This window comes from Dipodomys merriami, unplaced genomic scaffold, assembly GCF_024711535.1.
Source record: "Dipodomys merriami isolate MVZ:Mamm:240054 unplaced genomic scaffold, mDipMer1.0.p SCAF_293, whole genome shotgun sequence".
NCBI lineage: Eukaryota > Metazoa > Chordata > Mammalia > Rodentia > Heteromyidae > Dipodomys > Dipodomys merriami.
The window spans coordinates 449,906-465,439 of NW_027204415.1; the positions used below are offsets into that span (position 1 = coordinate 449,906).

General features: G+C 36.3%; 1 long non-coding RNA gene and 1 pseudogene across 1 annotated transcript in view; both read left to right on the top strand.

The window, feature by feature from the left end:
- LOC138839104 (uncharacterized) overlaps nucleotides 1–15,534 on the top strand; it is a 42,734-nt gene that overhangs the window by 7,968 nt on the left and 19,232 nt on the right. The window lies entirely within an intron of this gene.
- On the top strand, nucleotides 9,489–9,588 carry LOC138839118 (U6 spliceosomal RNA; annotated as a pseudogene).

Consider the following 15,534-nt stretch of genomic DNA (forward strand, 5'->3'; position numbering starts at 1 on the left):
GCTTGAGGTATAATGAATGATTTCTGGCTTCACCGAAATAACACAAGAACACATTTGGACCTGATGTAACACGTGTTTCAGAGACAACTTAGTAAAGAGAAAATATAAAATTTATATTTTTTATAAATACATTATGCATGAGTATATTGAATTCAAACTTTGTAAATTCTCTGTAAATTGAGGCGAATTTTAAAGAGGAAGAAGGTTCCTAGATCATTTTTTGTGAGTATATGTGCTGCACATTATTTCCCAAGTGTACATGAATTTGTTAACTCGTGTTAACTATAGCAATAATAAGAGAAAGAGAAATTCTGTGTTTAAGTATAAAGGTTCAATACACTATAGAAGACTCTACAAATAAGACCACAATGAAACAATAAAGCCAAGTCCAGTATGTAGATTTATGAGAGTGATATAGAGAAAGCATTACTCCTACGTGGAACCCGAAGTATGAGGCCACTCCCTTCCTAATCACGCTTGCTAATGACACAACTTTGTAGAAATTAGAATGGAAGAATAATTCTGTTTCCAATGCAAGTCAGATATAAGAGCATGGATTTAATAAGGAAAAAATTCCATCTTGAGAGAGTAGGGATTATACTAGCCATCAACTGGTGGATAAGATCACATTTTTTTCTTTCCTTTACTTATATATTTTTTGTTGGTGGTGGTCTTGGCACTTGAATTCTGGGCCTGGGCACTGTCCCTCTGCTATTCCGCTCAAGGCTAATGCTCTACCACTATAGCCACAGTGAGGCTTCCAGTTTTCTTGCAGTAAATTGGAGAAAAGAGTCTCCTGGACTTTCCTACCTGGGCTGGATTTGAACCCCAATACTCAGATCTCACCACCACCCAGCTTAGGATCACATTTCTAACAGTGTACATTCAGCATATGTATTGTGTATATTCATCTATCTTTATATGAATTCTTGAGTTAAAAATCTGGGCTACAGCTTAGACTTTACACTCACAAAAATGTTTGTAGTTTAAAAGTTGTTTCTACTGGATAAATGAAACCTAAGTATGTAAAGGAGTCTGGGAAGTTCAAATTGCATCCAGCCTGGGCAGAACAGTGTTTGAGACACTATCTATAATTAACCAGCCAAAAGCTAGATTGGAAGAATGGCTCAGGTGATGGAATAACAGTCATGAGCAAGAATGATGAATAAGAGCTTGAGGCTTTTGCATACATACATATAAACATACACATACACACAGAGGCACTTATATGTGCACACACACATACACAAATGAAGCAACTCTCAGAATACGTAGAAAAGTTAGAAAACAATAGAAAGTATGTCCTGAGTGAGACTAGAATCAAGTGATAATTTTTAAAATTAGAAAATCCTAAAGTGAACTTTCTTCAAAAAAGTTTGAGAATATTACATAAGTAGGGACCAGAGATAGTAAGAGAGTCAAGTAATCAATATTAAAGGGATAGGATCCATGGAGGAATGAATCAGAGACCCGGCAGGTGCATTTGAAAATGTTCATACCCTGTGTCAAATGTTAGAACATCTTTGAAAATAGTGCATGAACAGTCTGAAAAGTCTAGTGGATAATATCACTGGTGAAGTTCAGAATTGATAGTCTGTATCTAGATTAAATAAACCAAGAAGGGGCTGGGAAGGTGGCTCAGTGGTAGAGTGCTTGCCTCGCATGCATGAAGCCCTGGGTTTGATTCCTCAGCACCACATAAGCAAAAAGAAAAAAGCCAGAAGTGGCTCTGTGGCTCAAGTGGTAGAGCACTAGCCTTGAGCTGAAGAGCTGAGGGACAGCATCAAGGCCCAAATTTCAGGCCCCATTACCGGACCCAAAAATAAATAAACAAACAAACAGATAAATAAATAAACCAAGAAACTATGGTGGGGCAATGTGATACAAGCCTTGAATTCTAGCACTCAAACTGACAGGAGATTAGAGACTGGAATTACTACTGATACCTTCCCTGGACCAGGTAGTATAATTTTGTCTTAATAAAACAAACCAAACAAGAATGGAATACACAGTTGGAAATTTGGACTAATTTTTTCATTATGTTTTGAAAAGCCAAGTTTTCTATTGAAATACAACTGGTATAGAATCCCCAATTGTGTTTTATTTTTTTTAACTCTTTAAAAAAAATTTTTTTTTGGTTCCGGTTGTGGGGCCTGAACTCTGGGCCTGGGCACTGTGCCTCATCTCTTCAGCTCAAGGCTAGCGCTCTACCACTTGAGCAACAGCGCCACTTCCAGCATTTTTTCTTTTTGCTTATGTTGTGCTGAGGAATTGAACCCAGGGCCTCATGCATTCGAGGCAAGTGCTCTACCACTAAGCCACCTTCCCAGCCCCTCCTCAGTTGTGTTTTAAATGCGCTCTTCATTACAGAACATTCCTAGATGCAAATTGGTTCATGATTCCCATCCAAAATTTGCAAAAGTAAGTAATCATCATTCTGTTAGATTCCAAGGAAAGGATGAAGGATTACAAAAGCTTAAGCCTGGAGCAATAGCAAAGATCACCTAATGTAGGTCTTTATAGATCTTGCTAAATTGGAGTTTAGACTTCAAAAAATATTTTGGTTTCGTTTGTAATTTCATATTCTATAGGATACTACAAAATTCTTTTTAGGTAGAGGGTTTAATTGACAAATTTACAGATGTTTCTTTCATTCTATTTACCTAGCATATTGTTTCAAGTGAGTTATAAGGAGAAGTCAGTTAATAAATAATTCTAACTGTTCATGTAGAAAATGATAATGTGAATAATTTAGACCGAGTTGCCAAGAAATTGATGATATTAATTTATAAATTTAGAAAAAGCAATTTTTGAGGCTTTAATATAACATAGTATGAAGAGAATAATTGTGTGACATCTTCTTTCTTCTACCTGTATGTAACACAGGAAGCAATTTCCTTAATTACGTGCCTCTGTATACAGTGAGAAAAATGCTAGGATTTGGGTTTGTTTTTATTTTTTTTTGTTTTATTGCTTTGTCATAGGGCTTGAACTCTGGACCTGGACACTGTCTCTGAGCCTGTTAAGCTCAAGGCTTGTGCCTTACCACTTCAACCTCAGTACCACTTGTGTCTGGCTTTTGCTGAGAAGTTTATTGGAGATAAGAATCTAGGGATCCTTCCTGCCTGGTTGGGCTTTGAACTGTAATCTTCCAATCTTAGCATCCTGAATATCTATGATAGTAAAAAAGTATAAATATAAATAATATTTGCAAGAATACCAGTGGAGGAAAAATGATGCAACCCAGTATGTTGTGGTGTTCTTTCCAGAACACGGAGGGCATCACATTAGCAAGGTGTAATATTTTCCCCAATAAAGATAAGCGATTTGTGATGTGAATTAAGGGAATTTTGAGGTTCACCCTACAAGTTGGAAACTGTTGGTCTAGGATGACTTTATGGCATAAATTTGGGATTGATGGTCATAGAAATAATAGCTTAATCTGATAAATTGCTTACTCTTGAAGAATTAATTATAACCGATGCTTTATAGTTTTATCCTATACCAGAATGTGGCTATTTTTCTGTTCACTTCTCAATCTGTAACACCCCATTGGAAAATGCATCTATTGCAGAATTACATAACATGCAAACAGGTACTATTTTGAATCTCTCAGGTATGGAATGTTGAGAATTTGAAAGTGAGTAGTTATTAGTCATAGGAATTTTGAAGAACACACATATTTTGTCCTCTTAACAACTAATTTACTTTTAAAAGTTATGGGTTTCTATAGAATTAAATGGTTTTCGGTTTTAGTATGAGAAAGTACTAATTTATTCTTTTTTGAAAATATTGGCAAGTATATTGTGAAAAGATTATCTAGTTGGTTAACATTCAAGTTGATGGCCCTCTGATAAAGAAGGGGTAATTAATTCAAATTATATGCCAAATAGTACTGAATTTTTAAAAAGTTACTACATAAAGAATAATATTTACTATACCAATACAATGAAATTTTATTTCATACAGCTTATTTTTTAAATTTAATTTTAATGTGAAAGTGATGTGCAGTGGGTTAGCAATTGTAAGGCAGTGAATGCATAACTTTTCAAACTTGTTATGCCCTCTCTCATTTTTTCTCACATTTTTCCTTCACACCCAAACCCCTCACAAGTTGTAATGTACATTTCCAACATATTGTCTTCTGAGTATTTCTAATGCATTTGTTTGCTTTTTGTCCTTTATCTTGCCATTTTGTTGTTTCTCTTCCCTTCCCTAATTAAGGTAAATGTATACACAAAATGTACCAAAATCAAACACAGTAGGAGTTATACCATAGGGGAAAAACCCAAGGAAAATAGAAATCACATAGTACATTAAAAACAACAACTGCAAATAAATATCTCTTTCCATATCTTGGAGTTCATTTTGCTCAGCATCAGCTTATATGTTCATATATATGCATAACAAAGCCACTGGAAAATAATGGTTTTATGGATACTATATCTTGAAAACAACATGTTAACTGTTTTTGATGGTAAACGTGGAATTAGGATTGGTAAATTTGCGATTCTGATAAAAGAATTTCAAAAGTGTTTTAAAATTAAGACAGGTAAATTTTAATTTTTCTAACTTTTAACTTAGCCTATTAAGAAATTTTAAAATTGCCTGGGAAAATAGGCTTTCATGCAAAGAAATCCATGGAGACTTAGCTGAGAGGGAGCAATGTGGGTAAGGTGGCTCATTTTCACAGTAAACAAACAAACCTCACAAACCTTGCTGTAAATCCTGTAGGTTCCCATGAGAATTGTCCTTACCCAGGAAATATACACTTACTGTGTGAAACAAGGTTGTAGTGGAATTTAAATTCAAAGTTTTTTTTTAAAATATAAGACATCAAAATTTGTGAATTGACCTTTAATTACTAAACAGTAATTCTCTTAAAAAGATTATTTGGGTCAAAATATTTAGGGAGAAAGTGTCCTCCACAATGAAAGAACGTATTGAGTTTACACTTCTCTGTTTTAATACTTTCCACAATGTCTGCATGTGAAGCACTGAAACACAGAAAAAAATCTGATTGGATACTTCAAACCAGTGATTTCACATTTCTAAGTAGCTCAAAAATATAATATCCTTATTAACATGAGATAGTGAATACTTCTTTTATTACATAAGCCAAAAAGTTTGGGGATCAGAAAAGAATTGAGCAAATAGAAAAGGTAAGAAAACACGTTATTAGAAGCCCTAGCTAAGCGTTTTGGTTTCAGCAGTGGAGGGGGCCAAAACTTTTTTATATAGTGATATAGATTGTGTTAATGTTTTTGCTACCTAACGTGATTTTACTGAGCTTATTTGGCTGAGTATAATGCAGAACAAATTGAATGAAGACATGAAAATAAATTCCACCTCCAAATAAAAGAGTTTTCAAAGAGAAACCATGAAGATGTAGCATTGGGGACGCATTATAGTGCTTCAGCTTCACTAGAATTGAAGCCAGGAACGTGTGATTAATTAGAAATCAGGCAAGAGCTAAGAAGAGGACATAGAAGTAGGACATAGAAGTATTGTCCTTTGTAACAGACAATATCATCCAAGGAATTGGTGATTTAACTCTCTTCTTCTCCATACATCTTGTTGAGCAAATACAAGACCAAGAGGAAAATAACCTATTGAAATAATTTTGCAAAGAATAACTTCATTGTTCCTGATATTGTATCTAAGGAGATTCTTAAGAGAGAAGATAAAAGTTTTATGAGAGAAGATAAAAGTGGAGTATTCTTAGGTTTCCAAGCATCTTGTTAGCAAAATATCTTTGAGGTTACAAGTGATTGAACCAAAATGTGTTGGAATATTTATTTTTGTCGGCACTTTAGACACAAGAAGATTTCAAGGTAAAAGGAAAAAGAAAAAATTATAGCTAAATATTTGTGATTATAGGTTCTTTGAATGGATTTTTGGAGACAAAGTTTTGCATTAGCGTTGGTCCTCATTAACATAGTTGTTGGATTTTCGTGGTAACCAAATGAAAAGGGGAAGTTTAATGGACTCGCTTGAATAAGTAAACAGCATGATAGAAAATAATGGCAAATAATATTTAATGAATTATTTTGAACAATTACTTTGTGAGAACAAAGAAGGAAAGATATAATTCAAAATCACTTGACGTTATTAAAAGTATGAAAATGGAGTAGTGAGGAGATTGAGAGAAAACAGAGAGGACTGTTTTCTCTCCAGTGGAGGAATAGGTTTTTGATCTTGTTTCTTCCATTCTGTCTTCACAAGCTATCAAGTGTGACTCAGGACTGGAGTATCCAGTTCAGACAAAGAGCACTCGCAGAAGAAAATATTTGCAGAAGATATAGGTGATTTATAACCTTAGACAATCTTTTTAAATCTAGTCAAAATCCTTCCCTACCCCAAACTGCCCTCTTTGAACAGTTTGTTTGCTTTTCCAAAGACTGCCCTTCATTAACTGCTTAAAATTTTGAGAGGTCATATTCATACTCTCTAGAGATTGCTGTTTGGTTGTCATTTTTGTGTGTTTTTGTTTGTTGTTTTTTTTAACTGAATTTCAAAAGGTTGTGCAAGTGTTTTACAATTAAATATGTCCATCAAATTGTCTAATGCTCCTGGATCAGAATCACTCCTTCTATCAATGTCAACCAACTCTTTCTCCAAGATTGAGTTCAGGTTTAGCACTTCCTTCATTACATATGTACATTGAGTATACTAGCTGTACTTGCCCCTTGTTCCATTTTTCATTCATTCTATTTTTTTACTATTGTTCCTCTCTGGTTTCAATTTCCTGATAGTCATTCTGTTAAAGTGCCTGTTAATACTTTGAAAAGTTTATATACATTCCATGGAGTTTCACTCCCACATATACTTGAACTGATGTCAGCTTATATTTCCATAATTCATTCATCTGCAATAGCAATTTGCAGACTGGAGATGTGAAGCACTTAGACATGATTTTATTCGCGTTCATTTGGAAGATTAATCTTTAGTCAACAAGAAAATTTAAAAATGGCTTAGAATTTATTTCTACCAGTTATTATAAATGGCTTTGTACAATGGTGTATGATTATTTTATTTTACATAGGATAATTTCTTCTACTACCTATAAGTTTTGGAAAAAGAAGAAAACTAAAATTTACTACTTAGAGGAATATGACAGAAATAAAAGACAGATTTTATTTTTGTCACATCTCTCATCAGTACCCATATTCAAAACTTAAAGTCATATTTCTTACTATGTTAGACAGATAGGGAAAATATAAAACAACACATGATAAGGCAACTATTAGTCACTTTTTAAAATGTACTTTCTTATGTGATAAAAATTTACTTTATTAGCTAATATTTGGGTTTGAAATATGGGAGGCTGATCTATTTAACACATTTCTGGAAGGCACCTACTGAACAACACAAATGGTGGGGAGTACTATTTCTACATTTTGATGAATGGTTGAACTTGTTTGCTATTGGTGCTGGGTACGTAAATCAACTCTATTGTAACTAGCTCCCTACACTTGAAAACCTTGTAATGTCACTATCATCTACTTGTAAAGTGTTATTTTGGCAAATGTGATTTTAAATAGTTTATTTGAAAATGAATATACTTTCAGGAGATTAAATATAGGTTATCTTTGGTTTGAGAATGACAACATTTTTTTATACTACAGAACCTAGTTTTACTGAAGTACCAGTGTTTTGAAGCACTAAGGATATTATCAATTAATGTTTTTCTAAATTATATTTGACCTCTAAATCAAGTATTCCTAGTTTGGTAGGCCACTTATGGATCTAACATTACAGAAACTATTTTTTGGCTGCACTGAAATCTTTCATTAATCATTAGGAGAGGGGTATTAAAAATAATCTTGTTCATTTGTAATTTTGTTCACTCATATGGGCTGGTCATCTGTAAATTGAAAGTTTGAATTACAGTACTTTCTCTCTGATTTTGTGGTCTCATCTTTCATTTTAACTTGCCTTCCATTTCACAATTAAATTCTGCTACTTCTTGTAAGGAATTGGGGTCCTGAAATATTATAGGAAATGAGAAATTGAGATGTCTTCAATTATTTTCTGTTGGCATGTTGCATGGGCCTATGTGAGAAGTCTTGCCCTTGTTTTCTGATGATACAGATAACTGGGAACTGGTATCCTCGGATCCGTGGGTCCTTCAAAAGAATAATAGCTTTTAGACATCATATCAGCAAAATTTGGGTATAATCAGTAAGAACGTTTCAGAAATATGGAGAAAAACACTTTGGGACCAGCGAGTTAAAACAATAAACAGATCATCAGAGTAAAATCCGTTATAGATTAGCAGAAAACAATACTGTTATTTTACCATGTGAATTCAGAAGATCACGAACACTTAGAACGTATCACAAGTTTATACCGAAGATATTGCATTAATACTTTTTATATTCTAATATATATCCTAAATCTAATTATTTATATTCCATTCTATTTATTGGAATAAATGTCAATATATTTGTCAAATTATCAATTCTAGTAAGATTCACTGTGTGAAATTTAAAATCAGCACATATTTTATATTTATAAATATAAAATATATAAGTATATATAATATAAAAATTGTTTTGCATTGTTGTGTTGTGGTTAGGGAATCAAAGGCAACTCTGTTTTAAAGTATTATTCCATTATCTCTACCTCAGTGTTTGGTAGAGTTAGACTTCAAGCTTTACCATTTGTAGATTTACAGCCTAGAGGCAAGAGGAAACACTGTGATTAAAACATTACCAATTTAAGGCCTAATATCGAGGAGAAACATATGGACTTTTCCAGGAGCTATGGAAATATTTGGTGATAGAGAGTCAGTAGTGTAAGTTCCTGCTTGGTTGGATGATAGACAGGCCAGGACAGTAGGTAATCATGCGTATGAAAATTTTTTCACCTTCTTGGCTTTAGCTACTTTTGAAATGATAGGTATAATAAACAATTATATTTTGATAAAATACCTTCCATTCTGAACAATTTGGTCTGAACTGTTAATCTCTCTATGATCCCTTGTAACTAAGATTAGTTTTGTTCCAGTAAGACAATCTATGCTGTCAGGGTAAGATATTCTGGTTGGTCTGTTCCTACAAGGAAGAAGGGTAAAGGTTCAGGTAGACATTTGTCCCAGCAAGACCTCATTTGGGAAAGTTTAAGCTGCGGAAGTTTAGAAGTAGCTCTCAAGCAAGGCTTAGTTTGAACCCATTAGCTCTACAAAGCTAACTCAGTTGATAAATAAGTACTTGAAAAGCCATCACCTTTGGTCTTAGCTTTAAAGGCTTCAAAGTATGATCAAATTTAAAATGAAAACGACAAAATAGTCATTGACAAAAAAATTGTAAATATGAGCAATCGACCAAATGATATAAGCTTTTCCACTATACACAGAATTTTAGAGAAACAAGATCAATCGCATTTTAAGGAACAATAAGGGTTCCTTGTTACAAATAGGCAACCATGGATATATGCCTGTATAAAGATTGCATCATTAAGTACTTAAATTTAGAGGGTACTACATGCTTCAGCAGCAGGTCTACCCAAATTACAATACCACAGAGATTAACATGGCACTTGCACAAGGATGATATGAAAATTTGTGAAGTATTCCATATTTTTCATTCTTCTGATGCAAGAAATATAAAAACAGTTATTAAAAAGTTGATTACAAAAATACAAGTGTAACAATACATGCAATTCATAGAATTAAAGGTTAGTTTGACATCAGTGTATTAAATCTTCACCTTAGAAAGGCCTTTACATAGCATAATCTTTACAAAACTTGAAATTAGATAACATTGTCATGTTATCCCAAAGAAATAAAATAATATAAGGACCTAGGAAAAAAGGAATCTTAAACTTCTTCTATATGGAATGCAATCTGAAAGGACACATTTATTAATGAAACTATACATTATATAAAAATGTAGAATTCAAAGTATTATATATAGGGGCGAATGAAATAGATTATGGATATTGTACAAACATAGATATACTTTTTTCCTAAGAGCACCAGGAACATCTTTAGTTCCTATACTATTCATTTCAACAGATAAGTTAAAATTATTTCTGATTAAAAAATCACAAACTCTGCAGAAATCATTATAGATGTATACAAAAAATTCTTGAATATATTTTGACATCAGAGTCAGGCAATTCACTTGGAAGAATACCATGGAATCCATGAATTTTTAAAGTAAGATATTGCTGTTGCTTTGTATTGTGAAAAAAATGGTAGGGCCACAAAGGATGGACTGGCATTTTTGAAATTTAATAAACTTAACCAAAACATTAGGACTTATGAAAACAATTTGTACAGCCTTCCACAACTTCAAAGAGGTAGTGATACATACTTATCCTTTTGGCAATATTAAATGCAGTTTCTTCCAAGCTGTTCTTCAAACTTGGTTTGATATAATGGTTCAACAGAGTACCTATTCGATTTCTATTCCCAGCAGCAACATGCAAGGCGGACAAGAGGCCTTTAGTTTGGGGATTGGTATCTGCCACTCTGGTATTATTCCACATATAAGCGCTGTGCAGGGGTGTCAGCCATTTAGAGTTATTGCATGAATATCTGCCTTGAGCTACCAACTCATGGACAATGTCTAAATGTCCACTCTAGGCTTCCATATGAAGAGGGGTATACTCATACTCATCCCTAGTATTCATTTGGGTGGCCTTTTTGGAAAGTAGTCTTCACACCATAGTAAGCGGATTAATTTTGGCATCCCAAAGAAGAAATTTGCTTGGATCCTACTCCATTTTTTTCTTGAAATTGATACAATTCCTCACTCTTTCATATTGTTCCTTGTCTGAACATGAGGACCTTTGGTGTCTTCATGTGCAGCTTATTCTAGGAATGAGAAAATAGGAAACAATGCCTTCTTTGTAAATGATTTGAGAAATATCATGTTATAGTGTAAGAGAACTCACTATTCAACATATGGGCTTTAAGAGTTTTCTAGTAGCTTTCTAATGTTGGTATCCAACATTAGAAAAAATGTATAATGCAGTAGTAAAATAGAAGTCCTTGGTATGACTACCTAAATTCTTGTTTTTTTAAAGACACTTGTTTTCATCTAAAAATAGGCCTGTCTATTTCCTTCAAGTGATTTTGATGATTGAAGATGCTTAATGAGAAGTCAAAATGTATTAGTAGTCCTTTACTATCAATGAAATTTCACTTTTTCTTCTTGGAAAATATAATGATCAAAGCAATAGTTCAGAATCAGCAAGCAATAGTTCAGAATCATGCTTCAAGTGCAAGTGAATCACCAGTAAGTAATCCTTGATTCCATTTTCCACAAAGTTTTGTCACAGATACAATCTCCCTGCCTTCTGTAGCTGCTTTCCTAGCCTGGACCTATTCCTTCATTGTACAGGAAAATTTTGGATACTGGTGGAGATGCCACTATTATTTCCCAAAAATATTGGCCACCAAGTTGGCCCCTTACCTCGTCCCTAACTGACCTTAAAGGCATAGGGCAGTCAAAAAACCCTTTGGTAAGCTCCAGGGTTCTTAATTGGACTGACAAAGAGGGCAATAAGGGAACTGTTACTCCTTTTGTTGTTCCTGACCTCCCTGTTAACCTATGGGGCCGGGATATCTTGACCCAGATGAAAGTTATCCTTGCTAGTCCCAATTCTGTGGTTACACATCAAATGCTCCGTATGGAATTTGTCCCTGGTACGGGTCTTGGAAAATCAGGAGAAGGAATCGTTGAGCCCATCCAAGCTACCCAAAAAACAGATAAACATGGGCTTGGGTATTCGGATTTTTAGTATCGGCCCCTGACCCTCCTGTGCCCCATGCAGATAAAATCATTTGGGTGGATCAGTGGCCCTTTACCCAAGAAAAATTGGAGGCAGCCTCCATGTTAGTACAGGAACAGTTGGTGGCAGGCCATATAGAGCCATCTACTTCACCATGGAATACTCCTATTTTTGTTATAAAGAAAAAATCAGGCAAATGGCGCCTTTTACAAGATCTACGCGCCGTTAATAAAGCTATGCGTCCAATGGGAGCACTACAGCCAGGCATTCCCACACCGGTGGCTATTTCTAGGGACTATTACAAAATGGTTATTGATTTAAAAGATTGTTTTTTTTTAACCATTCCCCTACATCCTGAGGACATACCCTATTTTGCCTTTAGCCTTCCTCGCATTAACTTTCAAGGCCCCATGCAAAGATTTCAATGGAAGGTACTTCCCCAATAGCCCTAGCCTTTGTCAAAAATATGTTGCCCAGGCAGTGGACCCTGTGAGAAAACGATGGCAGCGCGTCTATATATTACATTATATGGATGACATGTTGCTTGCTGCACCTGACACCCACGAACTTAGAAACTGCTATTTAGACCTTTATAAAGCCCTTACTGCCCTGGGACTACAGGTTGCCCCCGATAAAGTTCAAACACAGGATCCCTATACTTATTTGGGTCTAGAACTGCAAAATAATCAAATTCGGGTTCCTCAAATTCAACTTCGTTTAGACCATCTTCACACCCTTAATGATCTTCAAAAGTTGCTTGGAGATATTCAATGGCTTAGGCCATACCTAAGGTTGCCCACCAGCGTGCTTTTGCCTCTTAATGAGATTTTAAAAGGGGATTCTGACCCCTCCTCTCCTCTCAAGCTTACTCCCAATGCACGAAATGCCTTAAGCCAAGTTACTGAGGCCATCGCCCAGCATTTTGTTACACAGATTTCCTATAATCTTCCTCTGGTCTTAATTATTTTACATACCCCTCATACACCCACAGGATTGTTTTGGCAACAGATTCCCCACTCCAATAATAAGGCCAGCCCCCTGCTTTTGGTCCATTTACCCACCACATCCCCCAAGGTTATTGCTGTTTACCCTGCCCAGGTAGCCTCTATCATTATCAAAGTTCACTTGCTCTCTCGACAATATGTCGGCAAGGACCCTGATACAATTTTAATTCCATACACCAAAGACCAGAGTCAATTTTTACTTCAGACTGGGGATGAATGGGGCATCGCCCTGTCAGGATTTTTAGGACTAATTGACAATCATCTCCCCAATGATCCCCTTTTACACTTCGCCCAGCTATATCCATTTGTTTTTCCCAATGTTACTCAAAAGACTCCCATTCCTCAAGCCCTCACTGTCTTTACAGATGGCTCAAGCAATGGCCGTGCAGCCTTCATTGTTAACAACCATACCACCACCTTTGATGCCCCTTACCAATCAGCCTAGCTTGTGGAGTTATTCGCTATAACACAGGTTTTTATGACGTTTTTTGATAAGCCTATTAATATTTATACAGATAGTGCTTACATTGCTCATTCTGTTCTCTTGCTAGAAATTTTACCCGCTATTAAAGTTTCCTCCAATGCAGCATTTTTATTTACTCAGCTTCAACAGCTAATTCAGGCCAGGAGACATCCATTTTTTCTGGGACACATTAGGGCACATTCTGATCTCCCTGGCCCTCTTACACAGGGTAACGCTCAAGCTGATGCGGCCACTCATTCCATTTTTCCCATTTTTGTTGAGCCTGTACAAAAGGCTACAGAATTACATAATCTTCACCATCTAAATTCCCAGAGTCTTCGATTGCTTTGTAAAATTACTAGAGAGCAAGCACGGGAGATAGTAAAGGCATGCCCTGCCTGTGTTGTCTCCCTTCCTGTACAACATCTGGGTGTTAACCCCCGTGGACTGCTACCTAATCAAATCTGGCAAATGGATGTTACCCATTTTCCTGAATTTGGAAAAACAAGATATATACATGTCTCCATAGACACATTTAGCGGGTTTGTTTTTGCTTCACCACACTCAGGAGAAACTGCCAAAAATGTTCTCTCTCACCTTGTTTTAGCCTTTTCTGTAATGGGAAAACCAGCCCACATAAAGACAGACAATGGCCCTGCCTATACCAGTGCCAAGTTTAAACAGTTTTGTGCTATTTTTCAGATTTATCATACTACTGGGATTCACTATAACCCCCAAGGTCGGGGCATCATAGAACGAGCCCACCACACCCTAACAACCTGGCTTACTCACCTCAAAGCCTCTGCCTTTTCATTTTCCACTCCTAGGGATCGCCTTAGTCACACATTGTTCTCCCTTAATTTTCTAACTCTGGACAATGAAGGCCACTCGGCAGCTGACAGGCATTGGCACCCATCTTCCAGTTCTGCCTGCCCATCTGTCATGTGGCGAGACCCCCTTACAGGCAAATGGAAGGGCCCAGATCCTGTTCTTATCTGGGGGTGAGGTTCACCCTGTATTTTAGATCAAGAACAAGCAGCCCCAAGGTGGCTGCCAGAACGCTTGATAAAACAGGTTAATGGCTTACCACAACCCAGGGGAAACCTTCCCCCTGAGGATGATGCCTTTTCTCTTGCAGATGCAGCTAGAACTCCAGACATGGACCATCCTGTTTAAATTTATTAAATAATAGATTAATCTCTTGGTTTCTAAGCCCATACAGGTTCATCACCATCGCCTTGATATGGCAGACGCAGCATTGAGATCTAGAAATTAGTGTTTTTGCCATGAGCTTGTTCCAGTGGGAAACAGCCCCCCTTCTTTTTCTTATTTAGAAAACTCTTCTTATTCATAACTCCTGACCATTCAACAGGCAAGGCCTATTGCCATAAATAGGTTCGCCCCTCCTCCTATAGGCCCCTCCACTTGGGGGAGGATGCACCTATGGGAGGAAGAAAAAATGCTCTAATCAAGGGTGCAGGTAAGACTGCAGGGGGATGGATCCGCAAGATCCCAAAACCAAGACCCCTGAGTGGCAAGCTCTGGTGCATGATGGTTGGCATGCATACCCACAAGCCATCTCCTCAAAAAACATGCCAAGGCCTGTAAAATTCCCCTCCCCGAGTGAGGACGCTTGCTCAGAGCAGAGAAAAACCCTGCCCCTTAGAGGAACAGAGCCTCTGTCACCCCCTCAAAAAGAGCACCAACAATTGATGGTCAATTTTCTAAATAAGAAAGGGGGAGATGTTGTGAGCCCTGCAGGGAGTCTATTTGCATGATAGGCTTGACTATCTCACTGGAACATCAGGAGGCTGTTCACAGAATCTGGTCTTTTCATCCTGCCCCATACAAATACCAGTAGCTGCTTACAACCACCTTTTCACCCCCCTGTAGCTGCTAACGACCACCTTTTCACTGCCCTAAGCAAGCATCCTGCAGCTGCTATGCCCAATGAAAAAGCTTCCTTATTCTAAGCATATAAATACCCCTATGTAAAAAATAAAATTTGGCAGCTTGATCAGAATCCTTGTCTTGCTGTCCTTCGTGTCTCTTGTCCCTTCATTCCTTCTCCCTTAGGTTCACCGCCCTCGTTGAAGTCCTGCGGGTCGGGACAATTCATCTTCCATTCAACAAGTAGTAATGTGTAACAATTCCCTTTGTTTTGCTCCTTATTAAATTTGTTTCCATTTTATTTCATAAGGAAGGATGATTTCATAAATCTATTGTAGATGCAAAAATATGTCAATTTATTTCTAACTGTATGCAATGATTTATACATACACATATATTACACAGGTTACAATGATAATTTATAAGTTCTGT